The sequence below is a fragment of the Ovis canadensis genome, chromosome 1 (assembly GCF_042477335.2).
Source record: "Ovis canadensis isolate MfBH-ARS-UI-01 breed Bighorn chromosome 1, ARS-UI_OviCan_v2, whole genome shotgun sequence".
NCBI classification, from domain to species: domain Eukaryota; kingdom Metazoa; phylum Chordata; class Mammalia; order Artiodactyla; family Bovidae; genus Ovis; species Ovis canadensis.
Window position 1 is genome coordinate 154,203,356 of NC_091245.1, and position 19,182 is coordinate 154,222,537.

The window sequence follows — 19,182 nt, forward strand, 5'->3', positions numbered from 1 at the left end:
TCATTTGAAAAGACCCTGATGCTGGGAAAGACTGAAGGCAGGAGGAGAAGAGGACAACAGGATGAGATGGTTGGATGACATCACCAATGTATATGGGTTTGGGTGGACTCCAGGAGCTAGTGATGGACAGGGAGGCCTAGCGTGCTGTGGTTCATGGGGTCACAGAGAATCGGACATGACTGAGCGACTGAACCAAACTGAACTGAAACAAAAAGTAGAATCAACTCTAATTTCTATCACCTGATTGATAGATAACCAAATTCTGATATATATTTAATTAATAAAAATTAATACATTCCTGACAGGTGCTAAAAGTTGGGCAAAAATCACAAGCATTATGTTATATTAAAGGAATAAAATGCAAAAGCATGTGTCTTGTATGATCTATTTATTCAAAATTCAATGAAATGTAAATTTATAGAGACAGAAACCAGAATAGCATTTCCTAGAGTTTGGGAAATGAATTGACTCCAAAACTGTATGAAAAAAGATTTTTGGAAGTTATAAAATGTTTATCCCTTGATTTTGAAAAATTTTCAAAGCTGTCTATGAATGTCAAAGTTCCTAATTTGTACACTTAGTTAGATTTTGTTGTCTAACAATTATATCTCAATGGAAATGAGATAAAATCAGATTTTAAAAAGTATTTGAAGTAGAATATTACAAGCAAAATAAATGGCTCTTCTGGAGTATAAACAATGTTTCAATGACTGTCTCAGAAAATTTTTCAGTTATCTCAAAATCTAAGAAGAGACTATATTATTAAATTAATCTTAGTTAAACCTGATAGTAAAATGCATTCCATTCATAGTACACCAAGTGAAATTTTCAGACAATAGTATCACAAGGCTAAAACAGATTTATTTCTCGGGGTCTTTGCAGTATCAGTCAGGCAGCTAGTTTGCTAAATTTGGTACAGATTTAATTTGGCCACTGAATGCCTAATCTAGATTTTAGATAATTTCTTTTCCCATGTGCACTGATCCCTGTGGCAATAAATGAATAAAGGATATTTCACTATTTGAACACCACTAATTTAAAGCAACTTAATCAACCCTCTTCATTGAAAGATTCCGGACTACAATTACAGCACTAATGTCTAGCTGTCGGTTCTTTTCAGGTCTGGCACTAGAGAATAATTGCTACTCATGTATTTTCTTGTGGAAATTGCTTCATGCCTGGAAGTAATATTTTTTTCCTTTAATCATATCTTCTGTGTGATGTAACTTTGAGTCATATAAGAGACTTTTTAGCTACAATATAGTAATATGATTCCACTCCCCAATCTGGACACCATCCAGTTTTTAAAAAAAATTATAAGGATTCAGTAATATCAAAAGTACATTTAATGGTATAAAAGCCCTCGTGTCTTTGCAATGTGACACTTGATACTTGTATAATGTTCTGATTTTTAAGGTTCTTCATAGGCTGGGAAGACTATTTCAGAAATTTTAACAGGCTCCACTTTGGCATTTATTTTGTCACTGTATCCTTTAAAGACTTTTTGTTGCAAAACAAGTTCTTAATAATTGACTAAAACAGTATACTTAAAAAAAATATTGCCATCAGAGGATTTTAATAGTTCTACCATAACCTCAGATATGCATGACACCACCCTTATGGCAGAAAGTGAAGAGGAACTAAAAAGCCTCTTGATGAAAGTAAAAGAGGAAAGTGAAAAAGTTGGCTTAAAGATCAACATTCAGAAAACGAAGAGCATGGCATCCAGTCCCATCACTTCATGGCAGATAGATGGAGAAACAGTGGCTGACTTTATTTTGGGGGGCTCCAAAATCACCACAGATGGTGATTGCAGCCATGAAATTCAAAGACGCTTACTCCTTGGAAGAAAAGTTATGACCAACCTAGATAGCATATTCAAAAGCAGAGACATTACTTTGCCAACAAAGGTCCGTCTAGTCAAGGCTATGGTTTTTCCAGTAGTCATGTATGGATGTGAGAGTTGGACTGTGAAGAAAGCTGAGCACCAAAGAATTGATGCTTTTGAACTGTGGTGTTGGAGAAGACTCTTGAGAGTCCCTTGGACTGCAAGGAGATCCAACCAGTCCATTCTGAAGGAGATCAGCCCTGGGATTTCTTTGGAAGGAATGATGCTAAAGCTGAAGCTCCAGTACTTTGGCCACCTCATGCAAAGAGTTGACTCATTGGAAAAGACCCTGATGCTGGGAGGGATTGGGGGCAGGAGGAGAAGGGGACGACAAAGGATGAGATGGCTGGATGGCATCACCAACTCGATGGACATGAGTTTGAGTGAACTCTGGGAGTTGGTGATGGACAGGGAGGCCTGGCATGCTGTGATTCATGGGGTCGCAAAGAGTTGGACATGACTGAGTGACTGAACTGAACTGAATTGAACCAAACATCTATGGGTCTTCCATAGGGAATTAAAACTGGTGACAGACAGGTATAAGCATCATAAAATATAATCATGTATTATATAATATACATATTATATAGTACACATATAAATATAATCATATATATCATGTATTTATATATTTCAAGTAAATTCCAATGTGAGTTAATACTCTAAAATATAGAATTACTCATCAAATATTTTGATTTTTAATATTTACTACTGTCCACTTAAAAAGGTCATTAGCCTACTTATCCCAGTTATCATTCAAAGCAAAGTTATATTTCTCAATCAGCTTTCTTAAGTTTTACTCATATTAAGTCTTTCATCTCCAATTAATCTTCTAAATTCCTCCAGCTTATTTATTGTATAAATTCCCCTCCAAAAGGTATTTGAAAGTGCCATAATCTTTGTCCAAAGAGCAGTATGAAAGTAGTATAAAGATGTTCCTCCAGTTGTGGAGAACAGTTGAATAATTTGTAACTTCAGGTCAAATGTCATGATACAAAGTATCACCTCATAAGTCTTTCTTGACTTAAAGGTCTTGAAGTTCTCCCAATTAGTCAGATAACCGCACTATCATCAAACAGGAAGAAAAATAGTTAATCAGGACCTGAGTTTTACCTACTGAGGTTTAACACAATCAGACTTCTGTAATAATTTTGTATTTGAGATCATCATGTGTTTTTGTCAAAAAAGAAAAATACTAACATTTTTCTGCTTCATGGTAACTTTAGATTCACAAAGCTTCTCCATGGATCTGCAGGGCTCTGTTTATCCTGCCTATAAATTGGACGACCTAGTGAACCTATTTGACTTCCATTTTCAAATGGCAGGTTGTTGGGGTGCTATTGGTATTCTCCCAGGTCCTTCAATCCTGTGTCAACATGTTGTTGCTGTTCTGTTGCTCAGTCATGTCAAGCTCTTTGTGACCTCATGGGGCTGCAGCATGCCAGGCTTCCCTGTTCTTCACCATCTCCTGGAGTTTGTTCAAACTCATGTCCACTGAAACTATGATGCCATCCCATCATTTCATCCTCTGTCATCCCCTTCTCCTCCTACCTCCAATCTTCCCCAGCATCTGGGTCTTTTCCAGTGAGTCAGCTCTTTACATCAGATGGCCAAGGTATTGGAAGTTAAGCTTAAGCATCAGTCCTTCCAATGAATATTCAAGACTAATTTCCTTTAGTATTGACTGATTTGATCTCCTTGTAGTCCAAGAGACCGTCAAGAGTCTTCTCCAACACCACATTTCAAAAGCATCAATTCTTTGGTGCTCAGATTTCTTTAAGGTCAAGCTCTCATGTCCATACATGGCTACTGGAAAAAACACAGCTGTGACTATATGGACCTTTGTAGGAAAAGTGATATCTCTGTTTTTTAATATGTTGTCCAGGTTTGTCATAACTTTTCTTCCAAAGAGCAAGCATCTTTTAATATCATGGCTGCAATCACCATCTGCAGTGATTTTGGAGCCCAAGAAAATAAAATCTGTCACTGTTTCCATTTTTTTCCTCATTTATTTGCCATGAAGTAATGGAACCAGATGCCATGATCTTCGTTTTCTGAATGCTGAGTTTTAAGCCAGCTTTTTCACTGTACTCTTTCACTTTCATCAAGAGGCTCTTTAGTTCTTCTTTGCTTTCTGCCATAAGCTTGGTATCATCTGCATATCTGAGGTTATTGATATTTTTGCTGGAAACCGTGATTCCAGCTTGAGCTTCATCCAGCCTGGCATTTTGCATGATGTACTCTGCATATAAGTTAAATAAGCAGGGTGACAATTTGGAACCAGTCCGTTGTTCCATGCCCACTTCTAACTGTTGTTTCTTGACCTGCAGACAGTTTTCTCATGAAGCAGATAAGATGGTCTGGTGTTCCCATCTCTTCAAGAACTTCCCACAGTTTGTTGTGATCCACACAGTCAAAGGTTATAGCATAGTCAATGAAGCAGATGCTTTTCTGGAATTCTCTTGGTTTTTCTATGATCCAACAGATGTTGGCAATTTGATCTCTGGTTCCTCTGCCTTTTCTAAATCCAGTTTGAACATCTGGAAATTTTTAGTTCACATACTGCTGAAGCCTAGCTTGAAAGATTTCAAGCATTATCTTTTTAGCATGTGAATTGAGTGCAATTGTGCAGTAGTTTGGACATTTTTGTCATTGCCCATCTTTGGGATCTAACATTTTCCAGTTATGTGGCCACTGCTGAGTTTTCCAAATTTGCTGGCATATTGAGTGCAACACTTTCACAGCATCATCTTTTAGGATTTAAAATAGTTCAGCTGGAATTCCATCACCTCCATCAGTTCTGTTTATAGTGATGCTTCCTAAGCAACATTAGTTTCCATTATTGGAAGGCCCATGGAATTATGAATGTAATTGCTGCTAACTGGTGAGTCACAAACAAGAAGTCATTTTTTTTGTACTGCTTTTATCACACTTAATAAACTTTTTAAATTCCTAATGACACTTGTGGAAGATTCCATATGTTTCTATTTACTTTGGATTATTAAAACAGAACACAATGCAGTTTGAAATTCTTAGACTGAATTTTTAAAGTTTCATTCCTCCATGGTATAAAGTTAGGGGAAATTTAAACTGACTCTTAAATGCCTCTTTTTTATTATTTTTCTAGACTAGTTCTCACAGTGTTAGGATTGGAAAAAAGAAGAAAAAAATAGACACATAATACTTTAAGTATCTGTTTGGTAGTTCTCCTTCTGTTAATATTCACTGTTTTCATAAGCCAGTAGTCAACAGTGCTGTGTGTGACAGTGGTCCGAATGGGCTACCTTTTCATGTGGATACAAATATACATATTCTTTTTTTTTTTTTTTTAGAATATAAAGTATGCATTTATTACCTCATAAGATGCAATAGTTGGTAAAATTTTAATTTTTTGTGTTTATGCTCATGTAATAGAAAATATATTTTATTATGAATTGTGCCTTAAAAAGTTTGAAAAGTACTTCTGTAGATCATATATATCTCTTTATAATCTTGCTTCTGCCTGTTTTTCTTTTTTTTGTTGTTGTTTTATTTTTTTTAGCTTTATTTTTTATTTTTTTTTAATTTTTTTTTAAATTTTAAAATCTTTAATTCTTACATGCGTTCCCAAACATGACCCCCCCTCCCACCTCCCTCCCCACAACATCTCTCTGGGTCATCCCCATGCACCAGCCCCAAGCATGCTGCATCCTGCGTCAGACATGGACTGGCGATTCAATTCTTACATGATAGTATACATGTTAGAATTCCCATTCTCCCAAATCATCCCACCCTCTCCCTCTCCCTCTGAGTCCAAAAGTCCATTATACACATCTGTGTCTTTTTTCCTGTCTTGCATACAGGGTCGTCCTTGCCATCTTCCTAAATTCCATATATATGTGTTAGTATACTGTATTGGTGTTTTTCTTTCTGGCTTACTTCACTCTGTATAATTGGCTCCAGTTTCATCCAGCTCATCAGAACTGATTCAAATGAATTCTTTTTAACGGCTGAGTAATACTCCATTGTGTATACGTACCACAGCTTTCTTATCCATTCATCTGCTGATGGACATCTAGGTTGTTTCCATGTCCTGGCTATTATAAACAGTGCTGCGATGAACATTGGGGTACATGTGTCTCTTTCAATTCTGGTTTCCTCGGTGTGTATGCCCAGAAGTGGGATTGCTGGGTCATAAGGTAGTTCTATTTGCAATTTTTTAAGGAATCTCCACACTGTTCTCCATAGTGGCTGTACTAGTTTGCATTCCCACCAACAGTGTAGGAGGGTTCCCTTTTCTCCACACCCTCTCCAGCATTTATTGCTTGCAGATTTTTGGATCACAGCCATTCTGACTGGTGTGAAGTGGTACCTCATTGTGGTTTTGATTTGCATTTCTCTAATAATGAGTGATGTTGAGCATCTTTTCATGTGTTTGTTAGCCATCCGTATGTCTTCTTTGGAGAAATGTCTATTTAGTTCTTTGGCCCATTTTTTGATTGGGTCATTTATTTTTCTGGAGTTGAGCTGCATAAGTTGCTTGTATATTTTTGAGATTAGTTGTTTGTCAGTTGCTTCATTTGCTATTATTTTCTCCCATTCAGAAGGCTGTCTTTTCACCTTGCTTATATTTTCCTTTGTTGTGCAGAAGCTTTTAATTTTAATTAGATCCCATTTGTTTATTTTTGCTTTTATTTCCAGAATTCTGGGAGGTGGATCATAGAGGATCCTGCTGTGATTTATGTCTGAGAGTGTTTTGCCTATATTCTCCTCTAGGAGTTTTATAGTTTCTGATCTTACATTTAGATCTTTAATCCATTTTGAGTTTATTTTTGTGTATGGTGTTAGAAAGTGATCTAGTTTCATTCTTTTACATGTGGTTGACCAGTTTAACGGGATCATACTTATCAATAATCACCTTAAACGTAAATGGGTTGAACGCCCCAACCAAAAGACAAAGACTGACCGAATGGATACAAAAACAAGACCCCTCTATATGCTGCTTATAAGAAACCCACCTCAAAACAAGGGACACATACAGACTGAAAGTGAAGGGCTGGAAAAAGATATACCACGCAAATAGAGACCAAAAGAAAGCAGGAGTGGCAATACTCATATCCGATAAAATAGACTTTAAAACAAAGGCTGTGAAAAGAGACAAAGAAGGCCACTACATAATGATCAAAGGAACAATCCAAGAAGAAGATATAACAATTATAAATATATATGCACCCAATATAGGAGCACCGCAATATGTAAGACAAATGCTAACAAGTATGAAAGGGGAAATCAACAATAACACAATAATAGTGGGAGACTTTAATACCCCACTCACACCTATGGGCAGATCAACTAAACAGAAAATTAACAAAGAAACGCAAACTTTAAATGATACATTATATCAGTTAGACATAATTGATATCTACAGGACATTTCACCCCAAAACAATGAATTTCACCTTTTTTTCAAGTGCTCATGGATCCTTCTCCAGGATAGATCACATCCTGGGCCATAAATCTAAACTTGATAAATTCAAAAAAATCGAAATCATTCCAAGCATCTTTTCTGACCATAATGCATTAAGATTAGATCTCAATTACAGGAGAAAAACTATTAAAAATTCCAACATATGGAGGTTGAACAACACACTTCTGAATAACCAACAAATCACAGAAGAAATCAAAAAAGAAATCAAAATATGCATAGAAATGAATGAAAATGAAAACACAACAACCCAAAACCTGTGGGACACTATAAAAGCAGTGCTAACAGGAAAGTTCATAGCAATACAGGCATACCTCAAGAAACAAGAAAAAAGTCAAATAAACAACCTAACTCTGCAACTAAAGCAACTAGAAAAGGAAGAGTTGGAGAACCCCAGAGTTAGTAGAAGGAAAGAAATCTTAAAAATTAGGGCAGAAATAAATGCAAAAGAAACAAAAGAGACCATAGCAAAAATCAACAAAGCCAAAAGCTGGTTCTTTGAAAGGATAAATAAAATTGACAAACCATTAGCTAGACTCATCAAGAAGCAAAGAGAGAAAAATCAAATCAATAAAATTAGAAATGAAAATGGAGAGATCACAACAGACAACACAGAAATACAAAGGATCATAAGAGACTACTATCAGCAGTTGTATGCCAATCAAATGGACAACGTGGTAGAAATGGACAAATTCTTAGAAAAGTACAATTTTCCAAAACTGAACCAGGAAGAAATAGAAAATCTTAACAGACCCATCACAAGCACGGAAATTGAAACAGTAATCAGAAATCTTCCAGCAAACAAAAGCCCAGGTCCAGACGGCTTCACAGCTGAATTCTACCAAAAATTTCGAGAAGAGCTAACACCTATCCTCCTCAAACTCTTCCAGAAAATTGCAGAGGAAGGTAAACTTCCAAACTCATTCTATGAGGCCACCATCACCCTAATACCAAAACCTGACAAAGATGTCACAAAAAAAGAAAACTACAGGCCAATATCACTGATGAACATAGATGCAAAAATCCTCAACAAAATTCTAGCAATCAGAATCCAACAACACATTAAAAAAGATCATACACCATGACCAAGTGGGCTTTATCCCAGGGATGCAAGGATTCTTCAATATCTGCAAATCAATCAATGTAACTCACCACATTAACAAATTGAAAAATAAAAACCATATGATTATCTCAATAGATGCAGAGAAGGCCTTTGACAAAATTCAACATCCATTTATGATAAAAACTCTACAGAAAGCAGGAATAGAAGGAACATACCTCAACATAATAAAAGCTATCTATGACAAACCCACAGCAAACATTATCCTCAATGGTGAAAAATTGAAAGCATTTCCCCTAAAGTCAGGAACAAGACAAGGGTGTCCACTTTCACCACTACTATTCAACATAGTTCTGGAAGTTTTGGCCACAGCAATCAGAGCAGAAAAAGAAATAAAAGGAATCCAAATTGGAAAAGAAGAAGTAAAACTATCACTGTTTGCAGATGACATGATCCTCTACTTGGAAAACCCTAAAGACTCCACCAGAAAATTACTAGAGCTCATCAATGAATATAGTAAAGTTGCAGGATATAAAGTCAACACACAGAAATCCCTTGCATTCCTATACACGAATAATGAGAAAGTAGAAAAAGAAATTAAGGAAACAATTCCATTCACCATTGCAACGAAAAGAATAAAATACTTAGGAATATATCTACCTAAAGAAACTAAAGACCTATATATAGAAAACTATAAAACACTGATGAAAGAAATCAAAGAGGACACTAATACATGGAGAAATATACCCTGGTCATGGATTGGAAAAATCAATATAGTGAAAATGAGTATACTACCCAAAGCAATTTACAAATTCAGTGCAATCCCTGTCAAGCTACCAGCCACATTTTTCACAGAACTAGAACAAATAATTTCAAGATTTGTATGGAAATACAAAAAACCTCGAATAGCCAAAGCAATCTTGAGAAAGAAGAATGGAACGGGAGGAATCAACTTGCCTGACTTCAGGCTCTACTACAAAGCCACAGTCATCAAGACAGTATGGTACTGGCACAAAGACAGACATATAGATCAATGGAACAAAATAGAAAGCCCAGAGATAAATCCACACACCTATGGACACCTTATCTTTGACAAAGGAGGCAAGAATATACAATGGAACAAATATACATATTCTAATGTGAAGATACTCCACAAGTTTATGTTTTGTTTTGTTTTGTTTCCATTTGTTTCCCTATTATAAGGAATCCCTTCTCTACCATGGTTGGAGCATAAGGAAGAAGATTTAAATCCCATTATTTTAAAAAATAATAGCGTGATTCTTGGAAAAGCCATGTCTTCACCTCTTTAGATGGTGAATGTGCAGTCTGCACCATTATTTTCTTTCTCCACCCTATCATCAGCCCTAAAAAATGAACAAAATAGTGCCGTTTACAGAGAGATGTGGATAGACCTAGAGAGTGTCATATATAGTGAAGCTAGTCCAAAAAACAAATATCATATAATACCATTTATGTGTGGGATCTAGAATAATAGCACAGACAGATGAACTTATTTGCAAAGCATAAATAGAAACACTGATGTAGAGAAAAAACTTATGAATACCAAGAGGGGGAGGGAGGCTTGGATGAATTGGGATATTGGATTTGACATATATGCACTACTATGCATAAAATTTCCCAGGTGGCTCAGTGGGAAAGAATCTGCCTGCCAGTGCAGGATATGCAAGAGATGAGGGGTTGTATCCCTATACTGAGAAGATCCCCTGGAGTACGAAATGGCAACCCATTCCAGTATTCTTGCCTGGATATCTCATCGACAGAAGAGCCTACAGTCCAAGGGATTGCAAACAGTTGGACACGACTCAGATTGAGTAAATATATTAAGCTTAAGCTAATACAGCCCATGGGGTTACAAAGAGTTGGACATGACTGAAGAGACTTAGCACAGCATACAGCACAGTGTATAATATAGATAATTAATGGGAACCTGCTGTATAGCACAAGGAATTCTAATCAATGCTCTGTGGTGACCTAAATGCAAAGGAGATCTAAAAAAGAGGGGCTATATATATACTTATAACTGACTCACTTTGTTGTACAGCAGAAACTAAGACAACATGGCAAAGAACTATTCTTCAATAAAATTTAAAGATAGACAAAGAACAGAATTTTTATCATTATATTATTGTACCATGATGGCATCACAGATTCAATGGACATGAGTTTGAGCAGCTCCAGAAGATACTGAAGGACAGGGAAGCCGGAGCTGCTGCAGTTTGTGGGGTTGCAAAGAGTCAGACATGACTTAGCAACTAAACAACAAAATGTAAATTATAAGAATTTTATGAAGCAAAATGTTAAGTTCAAGAAGAATGCAAGAATGTTATTTGTTTTCAAAACAAGTTTCTTGACAGACCTCAGATACCTTGATTTTTAAGGCCATTGTCTATGTTGCTTCCCTGGTGGATAAGACGGTAAAGAATCTGAAAGAAAAACATTTTCTAAAAATAATTATATTCAAGAGATTGTATTTGGCTTGCTCATTTTGTGTGTAACACTAAGTAGAAGCCAGAGAATGGAATTTTCTGTATCTGCTCAATTCAGTTGTAGTCTCTTAATAATACACACCTTCTCATAACTCCTATAATTTAAATAAATATACCTAAGTGTCTACAGCTCACATAATCATCTTATCAACATTATATCTATACATGAAATAAATGAATTAGGACCACTTGGATCAGGATCAGCCAGTAATTCTGCTAAGGTTTAATACACAGGAAATCTTATGAAGTACAAGCATTCCTCTGAACTATTGGTCCAAAAGTATCTCTAACTCCCATCATCAATGAGAATGGAATTAATTAGACTCACTCATTTATAAAATAATAAAATTTAAGCATTTATAATAAAAGTGATAAAATATATTAATAAAAATAAAATTTCTGACAGTGCAAAATATAAAATTATCTGTACTTCTGACAGTGTTAGTCACTCAGACGTGTTCTAGTCTTTGAGACCCCATGGACTATAACCCACCAGGCTCCTCTGTCCATGGGATTGTCCAGGCAAGAATACTGGAGTGGGCAGCCATTATCTTCTCCAGGGCATCTTCCCAGCCCAGGGGTTGAACCCAGATCTCCTGCATTGTGGGCAAATTCTTTACTGTCTTAGCCACCAGGGAAGCAACATAGACAATGACTTCAAAACTCAAGGTATCTGGGGTCTGTCAAGAAACTTGCTTTAAAAACAAATAACATCATTGAGATTCACTTTGACTTTTATAGCCTTCTGAGAATTATGACTCTCTTATGAAGGGTGGCTATGAAAGGGTTAGTTCTATAATATGATAAATTCCTCTGTAAATTTTGTTTAAAATCTTTTTAAAAAAACTTTTCAAATTTTTATTTATTTTGTAAAGCAACCATTTCTATTTAATGAAATGGTTCTTTTTAAACTTTGAGAAACTGAATTAAATTTTCATACCAAATTAAATTGGCATGAAATCTGTTTTGCTTTTAAAGAAAATGATGTTAATTTTTTTAAATTTCATATGCTGCCTCATATTCTTCTGTAAGTGTTATATTCATATACTATAAACAAACATGAAGTTATTTGTTTATAACATATGAAGAAGAAGCTACAAATTCTTCTCTAAGTGCTATATTCATGTTCTTAATCTTAATAATGTAAGTGTCTATTGAGTGTTTACATAAAATAAGTTTTGCATTTGTGTGAAGAAACTATTATAAGAAGCACTTAGAGGCAAGTGCCATTACCACAATATAAAAGAAGCAAACAGAAAAAAAAAAAAAAACCTGCTTTAATAATTCAGTATTAGGTATAATGATAAACTCATTGGATGACTATAAAAAGAAAAATCAAAGAAATAATAAAGGAAAAACAAGTATGGCGTTGACCAGAGAGATCAAGCAGCAAGTGGTAATTTTGGAAAAGGATAAAACACAATGATTAAAGATTACAGATTTATGGGCTGAAATAGATCTGAAGAGATTTCTGTAAACAAAAGGAAGATCTATTTTTCAAAGTTACTCTATAATCCCTTGACTCAGCCTATTCTAAGATAAAGAGAATTGCTCTCAGTTGACTAATAAAACTGTAATCCTTGACTAATAAAACTATAATCCACTTAAGAAAGAAAATTCTCACTCTTTCAGAGTCTGAATGCTAAGAGATGGACTTAGAAAAGTGAAAGATAAAAAGTAGAATATGATTCATAACAGTAAGGTAATCTTAATAATAGTGAGTCTTGAAGTATTCAAAATGTTAAGATCTTGAAATATATAAGTTGTTTACATATAATTGAGTAAATACTGCTATCTATATAATTGTGTTGGAAGTTTGGGATCAATTTGATTACAGTTTACTATTTTAAGCCTATACACAGAAGTACTACAAGATATAAAAATCATGTAGATCCCAGTAACGCCAGAGTTGCAATATTTTGTCTCCATATACTTAAACACTAAAAATTAGGGATTGAAATCCCATAACTGTGGTAGAACCCCCGCCCCATGTTTCACATTCAACAAACGTGAAAATGATGCTAAATGGTAGATCCCACCTCCCTTGTATGTGTAAATATAGCCCTTTACAAAAGTTTTATAGAAGTAATAAGGCAATTTCTTCATTGAACATCACCAAAATGAATTTACATGTTAGGGAGGATCTTTTGTTTACTGGAGAAATTTCATGGGCTATAGACTTGCAATATTAAGCTATTTCCATAGTCTGTTAATGGCTTCTCAGATAAGGCTTTGTACGGTAAATATTGTACTTCTCACATTTTTATGTTCTAGATAAAAAAAAAAAAAAACAAGAAAATTGTCTTATATGTTCTCTTCAAGTGTTTAAAACATTTCTTTAATTTTTTCCACAAGTCTTCTGGGAGGTACAAGCAGCTTATTAAAGGCTCTGAAATTATTCACACAAGTCATTTATTGCTTTCTTTGCTAAAATTCTTTCCCTTTCTCTTTTGATTGCTTCTTTTCCTTCTTTTCTGATTATTCCCTCGTTGGACAATTTTTCATGCTATTAAGGTATATAAGGTTATTTTTATCACAGAAGAATATGAATAATGATTCAAAACATATTTCAATTTATTTAGCCTTTTCTGGGATAAAATCCAATTATACCTTTTCAAGCATGCCCTAGTTGATACTATGCCTGCATTGAACTTTTGAAATATGTTTTATGATAAAGAGCCATTTAAGGAGTGTATATTAGTGTGCACTGATTTTAAGGAACTGTTTTAGTTACTATTTTCTTTGTCAATTAGTCTTCACTGTATAATCTGTGTATACATATAAGCAGCATACATTTTAAAAAATCACATTAAGCAAACGAGCACTTTACAAACACAGTTTGTTTTATCAGTGCTTATATTCATTGTAATTGCTCTCTACATTTAGATGACAAAATCATTTAAACTGACTCGGAATAAACCTTCATATTTTTCTAATTTGCAACATACAATCAATTTATTAATTTTATTAAAGAATATTTTTCTACAATATTTGTGAATGCCTAAATACAATAAAGTTTCAGTTCAGTTCAGTTCAGTCGCTCAGTCGTGTCCGACTCTTTGAGATCCCATGAATCGCAGCACGCCAGGCCTCCCTGTCCATCACCATCTCCCGGAGTTCACTCAGACTCACATCCATCGAGTCCGTGATGCCATCCAGCCATCTCATCCTCTGTCTCCCCTTCTCCTCCTGCCCCAAATCCCTCCCAGCATCACAGTCTTTTCCAATGAGTCAACTCTTCACATGAGGTGGCCAAAGTACTGGAGCTTCAGCTTTAGCATCATTCCTTCCAGAGAAATTCCAGGGTTGATCTCCTTCAGAATGGACTGGTTGGATCTCCTTGCAGATTTCAAATACAATTTCAAATTTTAATAATAAAGTTTCGGTGATTTATGCTAACCACAAATATACCAATATTCATAATGGCAGGTCCTTAAAACAAGTAAATATTAGTTCAAAAATGTATAAGAATTATCTTTTGGTTCTAGATGTTTCTATCCCAGGTTGGATTAAGTAGAATATGGGCCTTGCTCTTTTCCTAATGCAACTACTTCTGCCATTTATCTCTCTTTAATCATGCGTTGTCTGACACTAAAGAAGTTGCCTTAATTCTATTTATTGAAACTATCAACTTTTAGTGGATAACTCTTGGTAAACATAATTGAACTCATAGTCATAGGACCTTAAATATGTGATTCAGAGTATAGAAAATAGTAACTAGTTATCTGTATATTGGAAAAATAAAATTCATTTTTATTTGTAAATAAACATTTCAGGACTCTTCAATGCTACTTGAAATACGGAATTCAAAAATTAAATCTCTATATTCAATGTACTTATATGTTTTTCATTTATTTAAGATAATAAATTTTGTGACTATTTGTTACTGAAGAAACTTTTAATTGATTATTTTGAAAATACAGGCATAGCTGGTTAACAGCCTTGAGTAAGGGTAGAGTGGAGAGAATAGCAGGGTACTCCTTTGGGGGGAGTGTTTTAATTGTAAATTAAATATATTAAATAAATTAGATTAATATCTCCCTTCATTTAAAATTTTAATAAATAATATAGTCTCAGCAGCTTTAATAACTCATGCTTCCTCTCCCCAAAATTAAATAATTATCCTATAACAGGAGGGGTCTTTTACTAATGATTCTTTTCATTCTCATTGCTTAGATATGAGACGTAAAAAGTGATTTCTGAAAATGCTGATGTATATCACCTTAATCATGTATTCTCAAGTTCAGATATCTGCCAAAATCTGCCAGAGACAATTTGCATTTGATTAGTCCTTTGAATTCAAACTTGTTCATAAATAAAATGACTTCATCATCAAAAATCACTTGACAAAATTATATGATTTATTATTATGAGGTCATCTATATTATATACCTTAGTTATCAGAAAAAATATAAACCAGAATATAAGACTATAGGTCATGATTAATGTAGTACCACTATTTCCTTCCTGACCCCTTGTCATTATAGTCTAGAGTTGTAAATGTGTCATAGTTTACATGGCACCAGCACAACCATCTTATTTGATTCTCAAAATCACCCAGTGAGAAAGACGTATGATAGCCGAGATATCCAGACAAGACTTTCAAGAATAACAGAGTTTAAATCTATGTGAGCCTGGCCCTTATGTTGTTTAGTTGAGTCTTACTCTTTGTGACTCCATGGACTGCAGCACACCAGGCTTCCCCTGTCCTTCACAATCTCCTGGAGTTTGCTCAAGTTCGTGTCCATTGAGTCAGTGATGCTGTCTAACAATTTCATCTCTCTCTCACCTCTTTCTTATTTCGCATTCAATCCTTCCCACATCTGTGGGTAAGACTGACTCATTTTCCAATGAGTCAGCTCTTCGCATCAGGCAGCCAAGTAATGGAGCCTCAGCTTCAGCCTTTCCATTCAGCATTCAAGGTTGATTTCCTTTAGGATTGACTGGTTTTATTTCCATGCAGTCCAAGGGACTCTCAAGAGTCTTCTCCAGCATCACAATTTAGAAGCATCTATTCTTCGGCTTCTTTATACTTCAGCTCTTACATCCATACATGGCTAATAGAAAAACCATAGCTTTGACTATATGGACCTTAGCTGGAAAAGTAATGTCTCTGCTTTTTAACATGAAGTCTAGATTTTCCATAGCTTTCCTTCCAAGGAGCAAGTGTCTTTCAATTCCATGGCCCCAGTCATCATCCACAGTGATTTTGGAGCTGAAAAAAATAAAGTTTCTCACTATTTCCATTGTTTCCCCATCTGTTTGCCATAAAGTGATGGGACTGGATGCCATGACCTTAGTTTTTTATTAAGTTTGATTGAGTTTTAAGACAGCTTTTTCACTGTCTTTCACTCTCATCAAGAGGCTCTTTGGTTTCTCTTTCTGCCATTAGAGTGTTATCATCTACATATCTGAGGTTGTTGATATTTCTCCCAGCAATCTTGATTCTACCTCATAATTCATTCTGCCCAATATTTTGCATGATGTACTCTGCCTGTAAATTAAATAAGCAAGGTGACAATACTCAGCCTTGTCATACTCCTTTCCCAATTTTTAACCAGTTCACTGTTTCATGTCCAGTACTGTTACTTTTTGACCTACATACAGGTTTCTCAGGAGATGCAGACAGGTAAGATGGTTTGGCCTCATGAATATTGTTTATTATAGATAATTCTTATTATAAGACAATTGTTTTAAATAGTCAAATCAAGTATGCAGGAGAATACTGATAATACAAAAAGAAAAATGGCAGAAAACCTGAATTTTATTTACATATTTGTTTGCATTTGTTTTTCCTGTGCTTTTGGTTTTTCTTAATCATTCTTTCTCCTAGCTTATCCAGTCATGTTGAAGATCGTTGATGTTAACTAAACAAAACTAAAGCATTTTCTTAAAATTTTGTCAACCACTGGTCTTTGATCACTAAGAAAATTAAATAAATAATCCCATTTACCATCATATTAAAAATTATTTTGAATAGGGATAATCCTCCTAAGGACACATAAGGTCTGTCCTCCAAATAATACAAGATGTTGATTAAGGAAAGTGAAAGTCTCTCAGTCACGTCCAGATCTTTGCAACCCCATGGACTATACAGTCCACTGAATTCTTTAGCCAGAATACTGGAGTGGGTAGCCGCTTCCCTCTCCAGGGGATCTTCCCAACCCAGGGATCAAACTCAGGTCTTCCACATTGCAGGTGGACTCTTCATCAGCTGAGCCACCAGAGAAACCCAAGAATACTAGAGTGGGTAGTCTATCCCTTCTCCTGCCAATCTTCCTGACTCAGGAATTGAACCAGGGTCTTCTGTATTGCAGGCAGATTCTTTAGAGCTGAGCTACCAGGGAATTGAAGATAACACAAACAGATGGAAAGATATACTGTTTTCTTAAGTTGTAAGAACCAATATTCTTAAAATTAGCACATTGCCCAAAGCAGTTGACAAATTAAACATAATCCCTATCAAATTACCAATGGGAGTTTTCACTAGAACAAATAATATAAAATTTGTATGGAAACACAAGACCCCAAACAGCCAAAAGAATCTTGAGAAACAAGAACAGAGGTGGAGGAACCATGCTTCCTGTCTTGGGACTGTAATACAAAGCTATAGGAATCAAAAATATAGCACTGGTATGCACAAAAACTACAACAACAACAATGGAACAGGCTAGAGAGCACAGAAATAAATCCACACACTTATGGTTCATTAATCTATGACAAAGCAGGCAAAAACATACAATAGGGAAATGATAGTCTCTTCCATAAAGCTCCTAGAAGAAAACATATACAGGACAATCTTTGACATAAATCATAATGATCTTATTTTGGGGTCTGTTTCCTGAAGCAAAGGAAATAAAAGTAAATACCAATCAATCAAACAAACAAACAAAGATGACCTAACTAAACTTAAAAGATTTGGCACAGCAAGGGAAAATACTGATGGCACAAAAAGACAACCTACTGAATAGGAGAAAATATTTGCAAACGATATGACTGATAAGGTATTCATATCTAAGACATATAACAACTCATACAACTCAACACTGAAAATCAAACATCCTGATGAAATAATGGGCAGAGGATCTGAATAAAAACTCTTCAAAGAGGACATACTCATGATTCACAGGCATATTAAAAGATATTTAACATTACCAATCATTAGGAAAATGCAAATGAAAACCACAATGAAATTATCATCTCACATCTGTCAAAATGGTTATCATCAAAAAGAAACACAAATAACAAAGGTTGACAACAGTGTGGACAGAAGCAAATACTCACATACTGCTAAGGAGAATGTAAATTGGTGGAAAACAATTTGGAGGTTCTCAAAAAATTTAAGTAGCACTATCATATGACCCAGCAATCTCCCTCTTGGAAATACACCCAATGAAAGCTAAAATGCTAATTCAAAAAGATACATGCAGCTGAATGTTCATGGCAGCATTATTTACAATTGCAAAGATAGGAAAGCACACCAGTTGTTCATCAACAGACAAACGGATAAAGATATAATACATACACTGGTAATGGCATACTACCCAGGAATATAGAAAAATGAAACCGTGCCAACTGTAGCAACATGGATGGACTTGGAGGGTATTATGCTAAAGTGAAATAAGTCCAACAGAGAAAGACAAATACTGTATTATATCACTCATATATGAAATCTTAAAAATACAAACTTGTAAATATAACAAAAGAGAAACAAACCCACAAATATTGAGCACAAACCATTGGTTACCAGTGGAGTGAGGAAAAAGGGAGAGGGAAAATACAGGTGTAGGAGATTAAGAAGTACAAACCCCTATGTATAAAATAAACTGCAAGGATATCTAGTACAACACAGAGTATAGCCAATATTTCACAATAACTATAAATTGAGTATAAATTCTAAAAAGTATGACTCACTATACTGTGCAACTGTAAATATATGATATCATACATCAATTGTCCCTCAATTTAAAAAATAGAAATGCTGAATCTCTAGCCTTGCCCTAGTTGATTAACATACAAATTGAAATTTACACTTGTAGACACAAATTTTACATAATCACATTCCAAAAGGTAAACTTTGCTAATTGTTACCAAGGGTATACATAGCCAAATAGCTATCATTTCAATTTTTTTTTTAAGTTAAATCTCCTTCTGCAAGTACACCCAGGTTATCAGATAAATAGGAATGTACACTACAAAGAGTACTATCATCACTCAACCTTCCAAAGCTGGGGTGCAAAACAGTATTAGAAAAATTGTAACTT